The sequence below is a fragment of the Eschscholzia californica genome, unplaced genomic scaffold (genome assembly GCF_041429995.1).
Source record: "Eschscholzia californica isolate CP2 unplaced genomic scaffold, dmEscCali1.0.p SCAF_1, whole genome shotgun sequence".
Lineage (NCBI taxonomy): Eukaryota > Viridiplantae > Streptophyta > Magnoliopsida > Ranunculales > Papaveraceae > Eschscholzia > Eschscholzia californica.
In genome coordinates, this window is record NW_028238198.1 from 27,721,314 (window position 1) to 27,739,613 (window position 18,300).

Below are 18,300 nucleotides of genomic sequence, written 5' to 3' on the forward strand. Positions count from 1 at the left end.
CCAGTTGGCATCCGCATATCCCTCTAATACTTCTGGATATTTGGTATATAATAGCCCATACTCTTTAGTCTGTCTCAAATACCTGAGTACCCTTACTATCGCCGTCCAATGTTCTTTACTTGGATTGCTAGTAAACCTACTCAATTTGCTAACAGAATAGGCTATGTCTGGACGTGTACAATTCATCAAGTACATTAGACTTCCAATAATCTGTGAGTACATTAACTGGTTTACTCCTTGACCGCGATTTTTCATCAAATGCACAGTTGGATCTATCGGTGTCCGAGCTAAACTCATATCATTCTTGCTGAATTTTTCTAGAATTTTCTCAACGTAGTGAGTCTGAGATAATTTTATCCCAGAAGAGCTTCTAGATATTTTTATTCCGAAAATGACTTCGGCCCTACCTAAGTCTTTCATGTCGAAATTCTTCGACAACATTTGCTTAGTTGTTCTTATGACATCTATATTATCTCCCATAATAAGCATGTCATCTACGTACAGACATAGGATTACACATCCTTTAGCAGTGACCTTAGTGTAGACGCACTTGTCACACTCATTTATTTTGAACCCATTTGATAACATTGCTTGATCAAATTTCAAGTGCCACTGCTTAGGAGCCTGCTTTAAACCATAAAGCGACTTTACTAACTTACACACTTTCTTCTCTTGGCCGGGTACCACAAACCCTTCTGGTTGAGTCATATAGATCTCTTCTTCCAGTTGTCCATTTAAGAAAGCTGTCTTTACATCCATCTGATGTATTTCTAGATTGTGGATAGATGCTATCGCAATTAGCAATCTTATTGATGTGATTCGAGTAACAGGAGAGTAAGTGTCGAAATAATCTAGACCTTCTCTCTGTCTGAATCCTTGAGCCACAAGTCTGGCTTTATACTTGTCGATTGATCCATCTGTCTTCAATTTCCTTTTGAAGATCCATTTGCAACCTAATGGTTTGCAACCTATCGGGAGATCTACTAACTCCCATGTATGGTTATTCATGATGGACTCGATCTCATTATTCACTGCCTCTTTCCAAAAAGGAGCTTCTGGAGTTGACATAGCTTCTTTGTATGTCTGAGGCTCACTTTCTAACATATAAGTTAGAAAATCAGGACCGAAGGTTTTTTCTACCCTTGCCCTTTTACTCTTTCGAGGCTCTTCCGACTTGTCCTCTACTAGATTTTTATCTCTTTCAGAGATTTCTGTATTTTCTTCATTTCTGACTCTATTTAGAGATTTTTCCTCTGATATAGATTTACATGGAAATATGTTTTCAAAGAATTCGGCATCCCGTGATTCTAAGATTGTATTTATATGTATATATTCAATATCAGACTTGTGAACCAGGAATCTATATGCACTACTATTTTCTGCATATCCAACGAAAATACAGTCTATTGTCCTTGGTCCTATTTTGACCCATTTAGGTAAAGGCACCAGGACTTTGGCTAGACACCCCCACACTTTAATGAATTTAAAGGATGGTTTTCTGCCGTTCCACAACTCATAAGGTATCTTACCTGTTTTCTTGTGAGGTAACTTATTCAATAAGTAGTTGGCCGACAATATTGCCTACCCCCACAAGTTCTGAGGTAATCCAGAACTGAGTAATAATGCATTCATCATCTCCTTCAGAGTTCGATTCTTTCGCTCTGCTACACCATTTTGTTGAGGTGTATAAGAAGCAGTAGTCTGATGAATGATGCCGCTTTCGGCACAAATTTCAGCGAAAGGGGATTCATACTCTCCGCCTCTATCGCTTCTCAAAATCTTAATTTTTCGATTAAGTTGATTTTCAACTTCATTCTTATAGATTTTGAATTTCTCTACTGCTTCATCTTTACTTCTTAGCAAGTAAACGTGACAGTATCTTGTACTATCGTCTATGAAGGTGATAAAATACTTTTTACCTCCTCTAGTCTGAACCATTTTTAAATCACATATGTCACTGTGAATTAACTCTAATGGTTCTGTATTTCTTTCCACAGAATGAAAAGGAGTCTTTGTCAATTTAGACTCTACACACGTTTGACATTTTTCCGAAAAATTAATATCAAACTTCGGTATTAAGTCCATGTGCATTAACTTTCTCAAAGAGTTATAATGAACATGACCTAGTCTCTCATGCCAAATATTACAAGAATCAACAACATAAGCTAATGCTTTTTCTTTATTAATAATATTTGGAGTTACAGTTGCAACATTCAATTTAAAGAGCCCCCCATATAAGTACCATTTTCCCACATACATTCCGTTTTTGGATAAAACAAAATTATCGGAAACAAATACAAGTTTGAATCCGTTCTTGCTAAGGAGCGATCCAGACACAAGATTCTTTCGAATGTCTGGTGCATGCAGGACGTCATTTAGGGTTACTTCTTTTCCTGAAGTGAACTTCAGGATTACTTTCCCTTTACCCTGAACTTGACTTGTTGCGGCGTTTCCCATAAACAGTGTCTCGCCTTCTTTAAGTTTGGTATAAGTGGAGAACATGGCTCTATCTGCACAAACGTGCCTCGTGGCCCCAGTGTCGATCCACCATTCTTTCGGATTTCCAACTAGGTTAACTTCAGAAATAACCGCACACAGGTTCATATTCTGAAACTTTTCAGCCACATCTTCGATTCAAGTAACCATTGCACACAGGTTCTGGACATCTTCATCTTCAACAAGAGAAGCCTGATGCTTAGCTTTCTTTCTCTTGTTGATCTTGTCATTTTTAGAGCGACAATCTTTGGCAAGATGCCCCTTCTTGCCACAGTTGAAGCAGTTGCCGTCGAAACTCTTCTTCGTCGGCTTTCCTGAGCCCACTTCACGGCTCGAGCGTTTCCGCTTTAGTTTTGGTCCCCCTTCGATGACGTTTACTTTTGGAGTATTTGAAGACTTCTCTGTCTTCTTCTCTGCAGTACGACTATCCTCTTCTATTCGAAGGTTGAGGATAAGTTCTTCAAGGCTCATATCTTTATTTTTATGACGAAGGTAATTCTTGAAGTCTTTCCAACCCGGAGGCAATTTTTCAATCATTGCTCGGACTTGAAAGGCTTCATTTGTTACCAATGATTCGGCCTTTAATTCCTGAAGAATTATTTGGAATTCTTGAACTTGGGTTATGACTGGTTTAGAGTCAACCATTTTAAAGTCCAGAAACCTTCCAACGATAAATTTCTTCACTCCTGCAGTTTCGGCTTTATATTTATTGTGTAGTGTGTTCCACAATTCTTTTGCACTATCAATAACACAATACACATTATAAAGCCCATCATCCAACGAATTCAGAATGTAATTCTTACATAAAAAATTACTATGCTTCCAGGCCTCTACGGCCGAAGTATGTTGGATATCTCCGTCTTCTCAAAGGACTGGTTGGTCTTCAGTCAGATATTTTACTAACCCTAAAGTGGTTAGATAAAACATCATCTTCTGTGCCCATCGCTTAAAATCGATGCCCTTAAACTTCTCCGGTTTTTCGGCATGGACAGGACCAACACTTTTCGTTATGGCTTCACCAGTTGTTGCCATCTCTATTTCTGTCTGACATAGAAAATTAGTTCAGTATACCGAAGTAATTCAATTGTCTTAAGATTGTTGGTTTCGGTGTACCGATTCAACGAGTTGACTCAGCGAGTCTATAACCGAATCACTGGTGAAACTGGTTACTACTTTGATTTTATTTGTAAATTAATCAAAAACACTTTCTTTCCAAATTAATGGAGAAAAACTAAGGAATAAAACAACTCAATATCTTTCGTATTTCTAACCGATAATGTCTGTTATCCAGAACAGATGATTCGTAGTCGAATCTCACTATCGATTTAAGATCGGAAAGAGGAATTGTATCCTTCTGTGTTTACTGATTTATTACTTTAAAAAATCAACACACTTCTGATTTGGAAAATCAGAATGTCTTTGATTAAGAAATCAGATAGACTAAAAAGAAAAAGAACATCGGAGGATTAGAAGAAGAATAATTTTTTAATCGAGGCGAGGTATTCCTCTTTCCTTAAGACAATTGACGCCCTGTATAGTACCAAACAGTTACCGGCGTTTGTCTCCCAGGATACAACGATTAACCTTTCGATTCAATGGTACTTCGAATCAGAAAGCAGTCGAACTTGAAAGTATACTAACCTCTGACTTATGCAAATGGACCAAACTTCTTGCTTATAAAACTCCTTGAAAACTCTGCTAAATCTTTCTCTTAGATACTATAATATGATCTTCTAACAATGCTTGACACTCTGGAAAAAACGGATTGGAATTTGGAGTTGATTTGGGTCCTATAAATAGGTTTTGAATAGATGCATTCATAAGGGACACTTCTGTTGGGTTTTAGGGACGCATCTGTTGGAAAGTAAAGTGACGGGTCACTTCTTTAGCAACAGACGTGTCGGCTGGGATTTGGGCCGTCTGATCTGGACGTGTCCTCTTTGCGTAAATAGCCCCCAAACCAACTTTTCCTTATTGCGATTTAGTCCCTAAATCAACCAAAAATCGATCAAACTTTAAACTTGAATATCTCATTCATCCGGAATCGGATTTGAGTGATTCTTGAGTCTAAACTTAAGAGCTCGACGAGACGAACGCAATGGCGTGCTTCGTTTCTGAGTTTGACGACTTTAACTGATCCAAAATCTGATCCGATTCCAACAGGTGTATCCTTTCGGTATTGCCTTCAAGAATGTATATTTACTACCTTTGTTTTCTAATCAACCTTTGTTCTCAAGTATTGTTTGGCTTAATTTTAATGTATTTCTCTTTTTTGGCTTCATTTTAGTCATAACTGGCCGTGGCCCTGCAAGGGGAAGTGAAAGAAAGAGGAAGGCGGAACTAGAAAGAAGCAAAGGCGCGACCCTTCGACCAATGAAGCTGGGGAGTCGTCTAATACGACAGAGGATACATCTCAGAAGAAGGTAACAGTTGGTCCTAACGATTCTTTTCCAGGAGGGCCAACAGACCGAAGCCTTCTCAAGAACTATGAGAATCATGTTGCACATAGGATTTGGAACGGCGAATTACATGTATTTTTTTCAAAAAATCAATTTTTGATAACTTTATGTTTCTCCTTCCTTTAATCAAACTTATTGTTCAGTTATTTGTGGTAGGATCGACCGATTTTGAGGATACATAATCATGCATCTGGTGTGCAAGTGGGGGCCCTTCGACATGAAACTACACGAACATTGAAGAAGGATCACATATGGGACATAGAACTTGAGTGTCAAGTAGTTCGCGAGAAGGTGCAAGCTTCCGGACTTCTACAAATCGCCAAGTACTCATATAAAAAACTAGACCGAATTCTTATTACGGCGTTCAGTGAGAGGTGGCACGAGGACACTAATACATTTCACATGCCTTTTGGGGAGATGACGATCACACTTGAGGATGTGTATCGTATTACCGGACTTAAGATTGAAGGTAAATCTATGATGGTTACAAGTCTTAACTTGGATGAATGTGCTCTTCTTGTGAAAGGGTTAGGGGTGACCACCAAAGCAGCCATAAAAGAAATGCAATTAAATAAGTCAAAGAGTGTCCACATGTTGTGGTTAAGGGAGAATTGTTCGGATAGCTCTAACAATGACGATGAGAAGAGGAAGGACATTTGCGTCAGAGGGTACCTTCTTCATCTTATGGGATCAACAATTTTCTGTGATAAGAGTGGTTCGAAGGTGCCTGTTAGTTACCTGCGATTTCTGATGGACTTGTCTGAAATCCCTAACTATTCTTGGGGCACAGCCGTGCTTGCTTATCTCTACAGACAACTTGGTCATGCTTCCACCAAGGGTGGGCAAATGGCGGGTTATCTTCCTCTTCTCCAGGTACTTCTATCCTCAGTTTTAAGTTTATTGATTTATATTTAATATGAATCAAGATGGTTTGTAGTAAAAATTGTTTTTTTGTACAGGCATGGATTGACGACCACTTTAAGCTTGGTCAGTCGACTCCGAACAAGGATTTCGATCTTCTTTCAGATTTGCCCTTGATGTGTAGATGGACGGAGCATGTTACACAGGGAAACCAAAAGGATAGACTGGTTAAACTCCGAGAGATGATAGACGATTTAGAAGATCCAGAGGTAAAATTTTATGAATTATAGTATTTTGCATGTTAAAATCATTCTATTAAGAACAAATAATTCTATTATTCAGATTACTTGGGACTCATATAGAGCCATAGGTAATGGTGGTTCGACTCCCCCAGTTTTCTCCTTTTACAATGGTTGTATCATTTTTGATGATGTTGCCGAGGCGTATCACCCTGAGAGGGTATTAAGGCAATTTGGATTCGTTCAACACATCCCTGCCGCACCTTTGAGATCATAAAGAAGAAGAGGGGCGAGGTAAAGGATTATGGAGAACACACATGGTATTGGGATAATTGGACTCATCATCTCCTCAACAAGAAAGAGAGGTCAAAGCGGGTTAATTCAGCGTGGGAAGCCGATGACAAATATTCAGAGTGGTTTAGCCGAGTTTCACACCCGAAGGTTCAGAATCCAGCCCATCGAAGGACGATCCGAGCACAAAGCTGTATAGGTTCAATTGCTTACTACGTAAGTATACTTAAACCATTATTTTTATATGGTTAAGTTTATTAATGATGAAAATATACGTGATTAGAACTTCTATTGATTTTTCAGAGAGAAGGTGTTCGAAATGCCATTGCTACAACCAAGGTGTCTGGGATGGATGCAGGAATTGAAATCCTTGACCAAATCTTGAATGACAAGCCATTATTGGAGGCACCCCCAGTGCCAGAGGCAGAAGATCCTTCTAGGAGGAGGACGAAGGCAAAGACACCGGCTAGGAGGAGGACGCAGACACAGGCATAGTCTTTGGATAATTTAACTTCAATTGTAAATCTTACTTGGATGTTTATTTGGATGTCTTGAGATGTTAACTGGATTTGTGTTTTAACTAGTCATCAAATTTCTTTATCCATTTTCATTCAAATGTGAATGAGTTAAAATCAGAGTTCAGAAGAAAATAAAAAGGATATGTTCTGCGCAAAATGAACTAGCATTCGGGAACCTTGAACCGTGAAATACCATCTTCATTGGTACACCCCACCAACAAAAGTGAGAAATTGGATAAAGAAATTCCTGTTTAAAGCAAAATAACCTATAATTGTTCTGTTTCTTAGTTTCTGAGGCTAGTATGGAGGATAGAATGGAAGATTTATCATCTATGCCTCTATGGTGGAGGAATCACCAAAGGTGAAAAGTAAAATGAAGAAGAGAAAGGAGTTCATTGGGTGGGGATCAAGGGTTCTCATAGAATTTCTTAATTCCATTGGGAACGACACAACCAAGCCATTGTCACAGTATGAAGTTTATGATATAATCAAGACATATATCCATCAGAACAAACTCACTCACCCCGAAAACAAAAAGAAGATTGTATGTGACAAAGGACTCCACTCTGTTTTTGGAAAGAACTCGTGAAAAAGAATATATGATCCTGTAAACCCACACTTCATTGAGAACCTGGATTCGTCCGCAGACGATGAGGAGTTCAGTGATAAGTCCGAACGAGTCCTGTATACTTGCAAAAGGCAGAGAACGGCAAGCACGATGGACAAAAGAAGCAAGGAAAAGGAGACTGCCCAGAGAAGAAGTTGTTTTGCTTCTATAATTGTTGAAAACATGAAACTAGTTTATTTGGAAAAGAGTGTAATTGAGGATCTATTCAAGAAGCCAGACTCATTTGAAGACAAGCTAGTTGGAAGCTTTGTGAGAGTCAAATGTGATCCAAATGACTATTTTCAGAAAAATCCTTACCAAATGCAAGTCACAGGTAATACTGTTATGTTAGTGCCGCGTGTGAGAATAGTCCCACATTGGAAAGAAGCACTCTAACAACTAACAATATAATGCATAGGTCCTTTCCACTTATTAGCACTTGATTTTGTATTGGATGACCACAAACTTAACAAATATTTGTAGTATCTATGACTTGATTTATTGTTACACATCCAATTAAACCATGTTCTTTTTCCTTCTTGATCAATTTTAGCTAATAATAGTGTATTGTTTGGTCTTCTTAGGGGTTGCGAAGACAGCAGAGACAGCTAAAAGCATTTCCGAAGTTATTCTTGAAGTTTCAAATAGGAATGGTGGTATTTCTGATCGCATGTTGTCAGAGGATGATATAACTGAGGTAAAAATAAGTCGAACAATCCCCTTTGAAGGCATGAGTATTAACGTCGGAGTGCCTCTAAATGCAGGCACCTTTTTTTACTCTGCCCGAGGCCTATGAACTAGGCAGTCCGAGGGCACTCGGACTGGATTCAGTTTGTGTTGTTAAAGCCCAACATGGATTAGGCCCAGTTCGAGTACCCATGAATTTGCCTAGTCCGTGTGGCGCGAAGAGAGAAGGTTGGCCTCAGTAAAAAAGAGGGGTGTCTATAAATGCTCTCCTAACGCCAGATGAGTAATCTCGTCATATTAGTTACTAAGTTTCAACTTTGTGATCTTGGTGGCAGGAAAAGTGCGAGGACTTGCGTCAGAGAGTGAAAGACGGATTGCTGGAAAGGCCAACGATTGTAAGTGCTGTAATCCAAATTTTTGGCAATACAATTTCATACAAATTCCTGTGTGAAATCAGTGTACGCGTGGGGTATCTAAGGTACCTTTTTAGGTTACTCCTCCCCATTGTCAGTGTAAATATATAGTGATTAACCAGAGATGTTCTAATTTAGAGAGCGAGAGAGTTTGAATATGTTTAAACGAAAAGAAAGTCTCACATCGGGAAGTAGTCAATGAGTGGCTTTGCTATCATATATACTAAAGGTCTGATAATGAAATGTAATGAGTACGCAGCTGCGCGGTAAGCACAACGCGAACTATTCTTTCGCCTTTTACTAAAGAATACCGTGTGCTTGTCGCTTAAAGCGGCATACGCCTATTTTTGGAGGGTTTTCTGTCAAAGAAACCCCTTAACAAATTTTAAAATAAATGTTCATGGGCTTGCTTCAAGAAGGTCCTTTCTAGCGTTTTGGTAGATGGGTCTCTTTTCTTTCTATATACATACTGAAGTGAGAAAGGGAGATATATGGTGGTAGTTTTTGGATTTGGACGGGGAAGAGGATGAAACAAAGAGCAGTCACTATATCGACATTACTCTGGTACAGAATGTTGTACGGGGAAAGGATGTTCATATCTCTTTGGCCTCTGCCATGGGTAAAAGACGTCTCTCCGGGCGGAATATGTTGCATGCGAAAGAATATTGATATGTCTCCGACTTCCGCTGTAAGTTGGAGAGAAGGAAAAGGACATTGATAGCTCTACCCAGTATGAAGAAAAGTGGATCACAACCAAATGTTGTAGGCAGAAAGATGTTGATATCTCTCGGTTGTAGACAAAAAGGAAAGTAGATCCACAACCAAATGAGTATGTTATGCAAAGAAGGGGGCTTTATTTTTTTAGAGGAGCTTCTTGTTGGACTTCATGCTAATGGGTTGTAGGTGTAAACTTGTGTGTCGGGTCATCGCTACTTTGGTTTCTACGTGGTTGCTAAGGGGTGTATTAAACTTCAAACTATCTTCGTTGTTGGGATTCTTTTAATAAATAAGGACCCATTCTCTCCTCCATCCTTCTCTTCTTTGTGCATTTTAGATACCATCTGTCGCTACGAGAAAATATTGTAATTGTCATTTTAGCATACACGCTAACTACCCATGAGCTTTAAAATAATTCATTCTAATGTAGTGGTAGAACAAAAAATAATTGCTTCAGAGATGGTTCTTACAGGTTGTATAGAAGAAATGAATAAAGTCCCACATTGGAACTATTTAAGGGCTAACATTTCTAGCTTGTATACATAATAATACTAGTAGGAACAGTTCAAATCACGCAGCCATGCAATATGCACAAAGCGAACTATTCTTTCGCCTTTTACTAAAGAATACCGTGTGCATGTTGCTATATGTGGCATACGCTTATTTTTGGAGGGTTTTCTAAATAAGAAACCCCTTAACAAACTTCAATAAAAAAAGTTTATTGGTTAATTTCGTTTGGGTGGACAAATTCTCCTGAGTGTGATTAGTGTACTTGAGTATGAGCCAGGAAAATCATCTAGTTGAAGCAGCTTGATGTTATTAGTGAGGTTGGTCCCCATTTCAAGCAAAGTTATGATTCAGGTATGGCAATCTACTAATGTGAGTAGACCAAATGAGAGATTGTGCAAGATGGAGAGTTACCATATTTTATTGGAAGGCTTCTGTAGGCGCCTGTCTTGGCTCGCCCTCTTTTGGCGCTCCCTTGGGCTTCGGACTGGCCTGAGTGTGTGTTGATCAAGAACATAGATTAGGCCCAGTCACCATGGGGTGTTAGTGAAGGGCGGACTGAAAGCAATTTGTCGAGCGTGGACTCACCATTTTTATTGTATAGTTTACTTGAGTTTTTGCTACACTTCATTTGTGTAGATGTTTGTCTCTCCCGTGGAAAGACAAATGTTCCCAATCAACCGAAGGCGAGATTCAAAATATGTCAGACTATCACTACTTAGATTTGGCAGATGTAGAGATACTTGTTAGACCTAAAAAAGGTAGTAAGCTCAGTCCCTTTAACTGGCTGGATATAGTACTGTTGAAGAAGATAATAATAGAAAAATAGGACCCATTGTGTTATTTGGATCATGATCCAAGTTATCTACTAGAACTCAAATATTAGAATTCCACTGTGAATGTTGTCTATATGAAGTAAAGTGAATGAGTGTTGATCTTGTTGATTGCTTCTTTACCTTGAGAGCTTTAATGTTTCTAAGAAGTGGTAGTTATACTTATTTTTATTTTTTTGATGAAAGTAGTTATACTTATTTAGTTAAACATTTATGTAACTATATTCCAAAAAGTAAATGACTTCGTGATGTTGTTTTGTTGTATGTCATTTGACAGTCGGAGTTTGAAGAGAAGGCTAAAATTCTACACGAGGAAATAACGAATCATGTAAGATTCCTCAACCTCCGAATATTTAAAATCACAACTAAGATTCTAGTATTTGTCCCATATCATTTCACGATCGAGCATTGGGTTAGGAATAACTTTGAAACCAATGCTTCTTATGTAAACAAGTTTTCGGCTATGGGTCGTAAGTCTAGCATTACCTTTAAAACAAATTCTTTACAGTGGATTGGGAGAGAGCTTCTCCTCTTGCAAAACCAAATTGATCGAGCAAATGAGAAGGGCTGGCGAAGAGAATATCCTTTGAAATCCAGTTTGTTGTCGTGTTATTTCGTGAAAGCTAAAACAGGTTTTAGTAGTGGTGTTTGATTGAATTATCGGTCAGTTATAGCGTCGAAATCAAGTTTCTTTCTTGGTTTATGCTTTTTTGATTCTTTCTTGGGAATTCTGGCTAGAGCAATGAAGTAGTTGTTTATTTGGACTTCATACAATTCACTCAGTACAAGATTTGCATCATGTTACCCTTTGACTTGCTTTCCGATTCTACGCTTTTTTATTTGAATTTGTCAACGGGTTTAAAGGGCCCGACCCCGAACAAAAAAACTAAGAACACGAAAGAAACAAAAGAATCACAAGGAAAGCATCACTAACACACAATCCCTAAGTATACCGAATTCTAATTACACCCCTTTGATCATCTCTCACTATTTGCTGCAACTCGGAAGGAAGATCACGTGTCGTGTATTCTGACACTCCCTCCTGTGTCCTCAGTTTCGACAGATAGTCGGCCGCCTGGTTTATTTCCCGATACACATGTTTAATCGAACAAGTCTCAAACTGATCCCATATAGTCCTAATCTCATTTACTAAACGTATAACTTGCCAAGGCGGATTTTTGTTGTTGTTAGTAAGAATGTCTACTGTTAGTTGGGAATCGGTGGCAATTCCCACTCTTCTCAGCCCACATTTGATTGCTAATTGAAGACCCAAACAAACACCTTGTAACTCATGCTTCAATACTGAAACTCGGTGTGTCCTAGCTGCTGCCGCCACAAGTACATCTCCCTCTGAATTTCGAATAATTGCTCCATAACCCCCAGCTGAATCGTCGAAAGCACCATCAGTGTTTATAAGAACCTCACCATTTGTTGGTCCATGCCACCGACAGGATTTGGGTGCCCGTATGTTCGGTGTCATTGACAGATTCCAGTTAGCAAGGATCAGTTGGCCCCCTACCGTACTAGGCTTTGTCTTCCACGCAGTCGCCTTTATTTTAACTTCACTAACCACCACCATACATAACGCTTGTGCTGACTTTGAATCTCTCCTGAACACTCGGTTGTTCCTCTCTGCCCAAATATGATAGAAATAAGCGTTAAAAACCAACCTTCCACGACGACCAAGTAATGAGTTTCCATGAAAAGTTGACACACACCAATTAACTTCATCAGCCCAAAGCCCCGAATGGTGTCTACGTATACCGAGCATCTCTAGTAATTCAGTCCACACCGATAGCGAAAAGGCACACTGGAAAAAGAGGTGTTCATCATTCTCAATACCAGATTGGCAGAACATACACTTATCATCTATATCAAGACCCCAACCCTTCAATTTTGCTTTAGTTTTAAGTCCTCGTTTGAGTGCAATCCAAGTGATAAACGAGTGTTTAGGAACTCCTTCATGACACCATACCAGGTTTGACCACGGTACTTTCGGACCCTTTGGTCGTATAGAGTTGTACGTATCTTTCACAGTATACTCCCCGGATGTGGTAATCTTCCATACAACCGTATCCGCTATCAAACCCCCAACTTCTACCTCCTGCATAGTGTCGAAATCCGATCCAAGAGCATGACGAACTTGATCAGAACACACCCACTGTCCATTTACTAAAAAATCTGATACTAAAGCATCCTCTCTAAGATTTGAATAAAAAAGGTGAAGGGAGGAAAATCGATCAATTAGGGAGCCGCTAGGATGCCAAATATCCTTCCAGAAGAAGGTATTACTACCATCATGAATAACATATTGAACCAGACGTCGAGCTAAGTCCCTGCTACCAAGGATACGCCTCCAGCACCATGAACAGCTAGCCGGACTTTTCATAGTCCAAAAGTTTTTCCCTCTTATTAGATTATTCTTTACCCACCGTACCCAAACTGTATTTTTATCACTTATGATTTCCCATACATGCCTTAAATTCATTGCCTGTGTCATAGTCTCAATATCTCTTAAGCCTAAGCCACCCTCACTCTTTGGAAGACAAACGTCTAGCCATTTCACTGCCGAACGGTTGCTGCCCTCTTCAAGTCCTTTCCACAAAAATCTGTTAAAAATTCTGTTTATTTCTTTATAAACCCGCTTAGGGAGTACGAAGACCGATGCCCAAAAAACCAACATACTTCCTAATACTGTCTGTAAGAGAATAAGCCTTCCTGCATAAGATAAGAACCTGACTTTCCAAGACTGCACCCGAGCTTGAATCTGATTTATAAGAGGAATGCAGTCATTATACGCTAGACGGGACGCTAATAACGGAAGACCAAGATACCTGATAGGTAATGTGCCTAATTGGAAACCGAGAACTACTCTAATGTCTTCTTTCTGAACCTCAGACATGCCTGCACAGAAAATGGAACTCTTCTCCGTGTTGACTGCCAGACCTGTACCTCGATAAAGTTTACTAAGGACCACCTGTAGTGCATTAGCCGAGCCAACATCACCTCTCATAAATACCATGAGATCATCTGCAAAACATAAATGTGTAACAATCGGATTACGACAACGAGAATGCAGCCGGAGTGTGCCCCTTTCGTACTCTTGTCGTATCAATACAGAGAAAACCTCCATGACCATAACAAAAAGATAGGGAGAAAGCGGGCACCCCTGCCTTAACCCTTTCTTTCCCTCGAAGTACCCATGAGAGCCTCCATTCACCATGACCGAAAACCGAGGTGTAGTGACACATTCCTCGACCCAGCCTATAAACCGCTCCGGGAGCCCAAATTTCCTTAAAATCTTGATCAATGCTGACCATCGGACTGTATCGTAAGCTTTCCGAAGGTCTATTTTCACCGTACAACGACCAGGCCCACGTGCTCGACCATAATCACGGATTAGTTCGTGCGCCAGCATAATATTATCTTGAATTGACCGACCTGAAATGAAAGCCGATTGATTCTCACTAACAAGTGATAAGGCATACAATTTCAACCTGTTCGCCAAGATTTTTGTAATGCACTTGTATAAAACATTGCAGCATGAAATTGGCCTGAAATCACTCATGGAAGAAGGGTTAGTAACCTTAGGAATTAAAGTAATTAGAGTTGAATTTACTTGCCGTAATAGGCGTCCCGAGCGAAAGAACCATTGAATCGCTCGAGTGAAATCATCACCTACTAAATCCCAAAGTGACCTGAAGAACAATGACGTAAAGCCATCCGGCCCGGGTGCTTTGTCATTACCGATGGCAGCTAAAGCCTCAACGATTTCATCACGGGTAACCATACTGTCCAAAAAGCCTGCTGAGTCCGGATTAATGGTGTTGTCAAACTCGAAATCTGTAAAGATAATATCCTCCTCATCATTTGGTGAACTCGTCCCGAGTAGTGCTTTGTAGTAATCTACAAACAATGTGGGAATAACCTCCGGGTCTGATGTTGATGAACCATCTTCAAGACGTATCTTAGTAATATTATTACGAGCTCTTCTCTCCTTGACCGAATTATGGAAGAATTTGGTATTTTGGTCGTCCGAAGTCAACCATTTCACTCGTGATTGTTGTTTCCTCATTGAATTCTCGGTCGTTATCTTCGACACATATTCATGGACTGTTTTCCTCTCCATCTGACGCAAACCTGGGTTCATCGGGTCTTCAAAAAGGCGTTCCTGACATTCATACATGTGGCTTCTAGCTACCTCTACCTGACTGGCCATGTTTACAAATCTACTCCCCTTCCATTGAATTATTCTATTTTTGACTGCCTTTATTTTAGATATCAGTTGGTACATCGGATTACCTTGGGCTCGGATAGACCAAGCAGTAGTGACCATTTCAACAAAGTCTGGTTCGTCTAACCAACAATTGAAAAATTTGAACGGCCTTTTCCCCGTTCGTTTTATGTTCTCAAGCGACACCACCATAGGTGTATGATCCGACCAACCAGGAGGTAAGAATTCTGCTTTTACTCCCGGAAATAAATCAAGAAGATCAATATTCATGAGACACCTATCAAGCTTTGATAAAATATTTCGTGTTCCCTGCTGAGAATTTGTCCACGTATATCGATACCCACTGTAAGGGCAATCTAACAATTGTGCATTTTGAGTACAAGAAAGAAAATCACTGTAGTTACCTGGGCGAACTACATCACCCCCTAGTTTGTCGTCGGCATGAAGAATTGAGTTATAATCTCCCATGAACAACCATGGTAAATTATACTCAAGTACCAGTCTCTCTATATCTTCCCATAATATGACACGCCCTGCCGAAAAAGTATGACCATATACTATAGCTAGCATAAAAATTTTCTCCTTCCACTCCACCCGAACTGCCACTAATTGAGCCGAAACATAAACCAGCTGAACCGTGAGACACTGTGGATCCCACGTTAACCATATACGACCACCATCAACTTCCTCTGAATTATCTAAAAATGACCAAAATGGGTTAATACTCCTCCGTACTTTATCTCTATTCCTTTCAAGAACTTTTGTTTCTACGATTCCACACAAACTTAGCTTTCTTATACGTATCATATCTCGAACCTCCATTATTTTCCTATCGTCATTAAGCCCCCGTATATTCCAACAGCCTACGCTCACCATTTAAGGATTGGTTAATTTACGACCTTTTGTTTTCTTCTCTTCGGTTGGTCTTGCACCGAGTACCTTGTTTTCCTTCATACCACCTCTTCTACCCCCACTATATGTCAAAGTGGAATTCCCAGCAGCTCCGTGACGCTCGTTGTTATGTGTACATTCGTCTCCAGACTCATTCTCACTCTGAGACTCACCCGCACGACAAGTGCGATCCTCTCTCACATTCGGTTTTTCCACATAGGTTGCCACTGTAAGTGACTGTCCTCCATCACACCTCTCCCTTGTAGTGGTGTTCACACATTGCCTCTTTGCTGACTGTGATATGACCTGTTCAGAGTTCTCATTATCAATCTTTTTCTTATTGTTTCCTCCTCCCAACACTTCATTTCTCCCTTTTTTATGAGTGACTATAGACCATTCCTCTCTGTTGACCCGACTGCCTACATCATTTGTCTCCTCCATACCTTCCATTCTATCCTGTTGGTTCAAGATATCAGATGGTCGTAACTCTAATTGTTGCTCCCCAGTAAAATTCCTTTTTTCTATGTTACGACTAAGGATTCCAACCTGTCCATAACGCATTGAACTCGTCCTATCTCCCTGTAGTACAAGTGTTTCTATGGTATCATCTTCCATGTCAGTTTCCATCCTTACTACTTTAGGATCTACAACACCAATAATGGCTTCTGAATCCTTAGAAGTAATCCGAGCCTGCCTCAACAAGTTCTCAGAAGACTTTTCTCGAACAGTTGTTGTGCAAAAACTATCAACATGTCCAAAAGCACTACACTTTGAACATTTTGGTGGTTTCCATAGGTACTCAACCCTGATCTTTACCTCTCTACCATTGTCCACTTTAATTGGCACAAAATCTACTAGCTCCTGGTTCTTACTTACCTCGATACAAACACGAGCAAAATTCATTCTCGATTGGGCAGCCGTGTACCTATCCATTGATAGCAATCGCCCAAGATAACTGGAAATAAAAGCAATACCTTTCTTACTCCAAAATATTAGTGGTATGTCATGGAAATTAATCCAAATAGGGATCGACTCTAGTTCTGTAATATCCTGTTCGATGAATAATTTCCATGGTCTAATAATGAAAAGCTTATTTCTAATGTAGGCAGGAGGATTTGTGAGGACACGTTTTCTGTCTTCTTCAAGTGAAAATTCAATGATATAGGCTGCCTTCCCATAGATTGTAATCTTCATTTCTCCTTTAGGTTGCCAGAAACGCTCAAGGGAGTTTCTAACGACTGAATATGGTTCTTTTCCTCCTATGAAAGTACCAACCAGTAGGGTTTCACATCGTTCTTGTTCCTCCCTGAAATCAGCTAGTTTAGCTTCCAATACCCTTTGTCCATCGAGAAACGCAGGTTCTGGGAACTGATAATCTTGATAATATTCTTTTTCTTGTGTATTGTTTGATTTGAATAGTGAAGCCCAATTTGGGGTTTGCTTCGAGTGGTGTTGTATTGTGTTACCTCCCTCATTCGAATAGGGAATCTGTTTCCCATTCAGAAACTGCCCTGCTGTCGGGAAGGATTGTGAGGAGGGCATAGAATTTCCCTCCTCGATTGCCATGAAAGCTTCAACTTAACTGCTCTCTCTCTCTCTCTAACTTACTCAAATGCTTGTATTGGTTCTAACCCCGATTCTACGCTTTGTGAATACATTGAGAGGCGGAAGCTGCTTCAATCACCTGAGGAAAGGTTGCGGCTTCTTAAAGAAGTTCCATGTGTCATTGCGGACGAATTGGAGATCAAAGCTATCCCGGTGGAGTTGCCTAATGGAGGAAACCCTGAAAACAAGGATTCTCGTAACTCAATCCTTAATAGTGCTGCTGACACTCTCGACAATGTAGCCAAGAGATACATACCAATCCGTCTCAAAGATGGAGGGAGAGATAGTGCAGGTTAACAAATTTATGACTTGGACTATATTGTCGCGGTTGTTCTTACAACTATAGTTTCTTAATCTATTATTTTCTGTTTATGTTGCAGAAGCTGAAGGTTTATACCACCAGGAATCTAAAACCCCAACAATTGAAGGTTTCACACTAATCTATTGTATTTTCCTTTGTTTTTCTTTCTCCCTCTTTCACAACTCTATTGCTAGGTTTGTGGTTATCCAACTCAAAACCAATTGGCAATGACTGAAGATGGACATTATATTTTTGGTTACTAGAAGATAAAGTGGATATGTTATCTTTTCCTGTCTATGTTATCCTCTAGGTCAAGCTTTGTTGGATGCAACACATGCTTTCAAAATTACTACACCGGTTTTACCTAGGGATCAAGAAGGAAATGGAGAATCTGTCAACCAAAAAGGAGAAGGTTAGCAAATTCATTCATTCACTTGTTTTCTTGAAGGCTTTTGCTCAATTTTTCAATTAAAATATCCTTTCCCTTTGTTACATAGTTTTATGCTTAATAGAAAGAACTACCATCAAGTTCATGCATTATGGAAACTGGTACCCAGAAGGCCAGGAACATGTTTCAGTTTTCCAAAAGAAATATTCTTTCGGAAGTTTAAAGTTTTATGCGGTGCCCATTCTTTTTTAAA

General features: G+C 39.7%; 2 non-coding genes and 1 pseudogene across 2 annotated transcripts; all 3 read left to right on the forward strand.

The window, feature by feature from the left end:
* Positions 1-7,204: 7,204 nt before the first annotated feature.
* Positions 7,205-18,299, forward strand: LOC147565700 (uncharacterized protein At5g08430-like; annotated as a pseudogene).
* LOC147565701 (U5 spliceosomal RNA) lies at positions 8,829-8,945 on the forward strand. The gene has a single exon (XR_015231554.1). It is a non-coding gene; the product is annotated as a U5 spliceosomal RNA (small nuclear RNA).
* LOC147565702 (U5 spliceosomal RNA) lies at positions 9,865-9,981 on the forward strand. Its single transcript, XR_015231545.1, has one exon. It is a non-coding gene; the product is annotated as a U5 spliceosomal RNA (small nuclear RNA).
* Position 18,300: the final 1 nt, after the last annotated feature.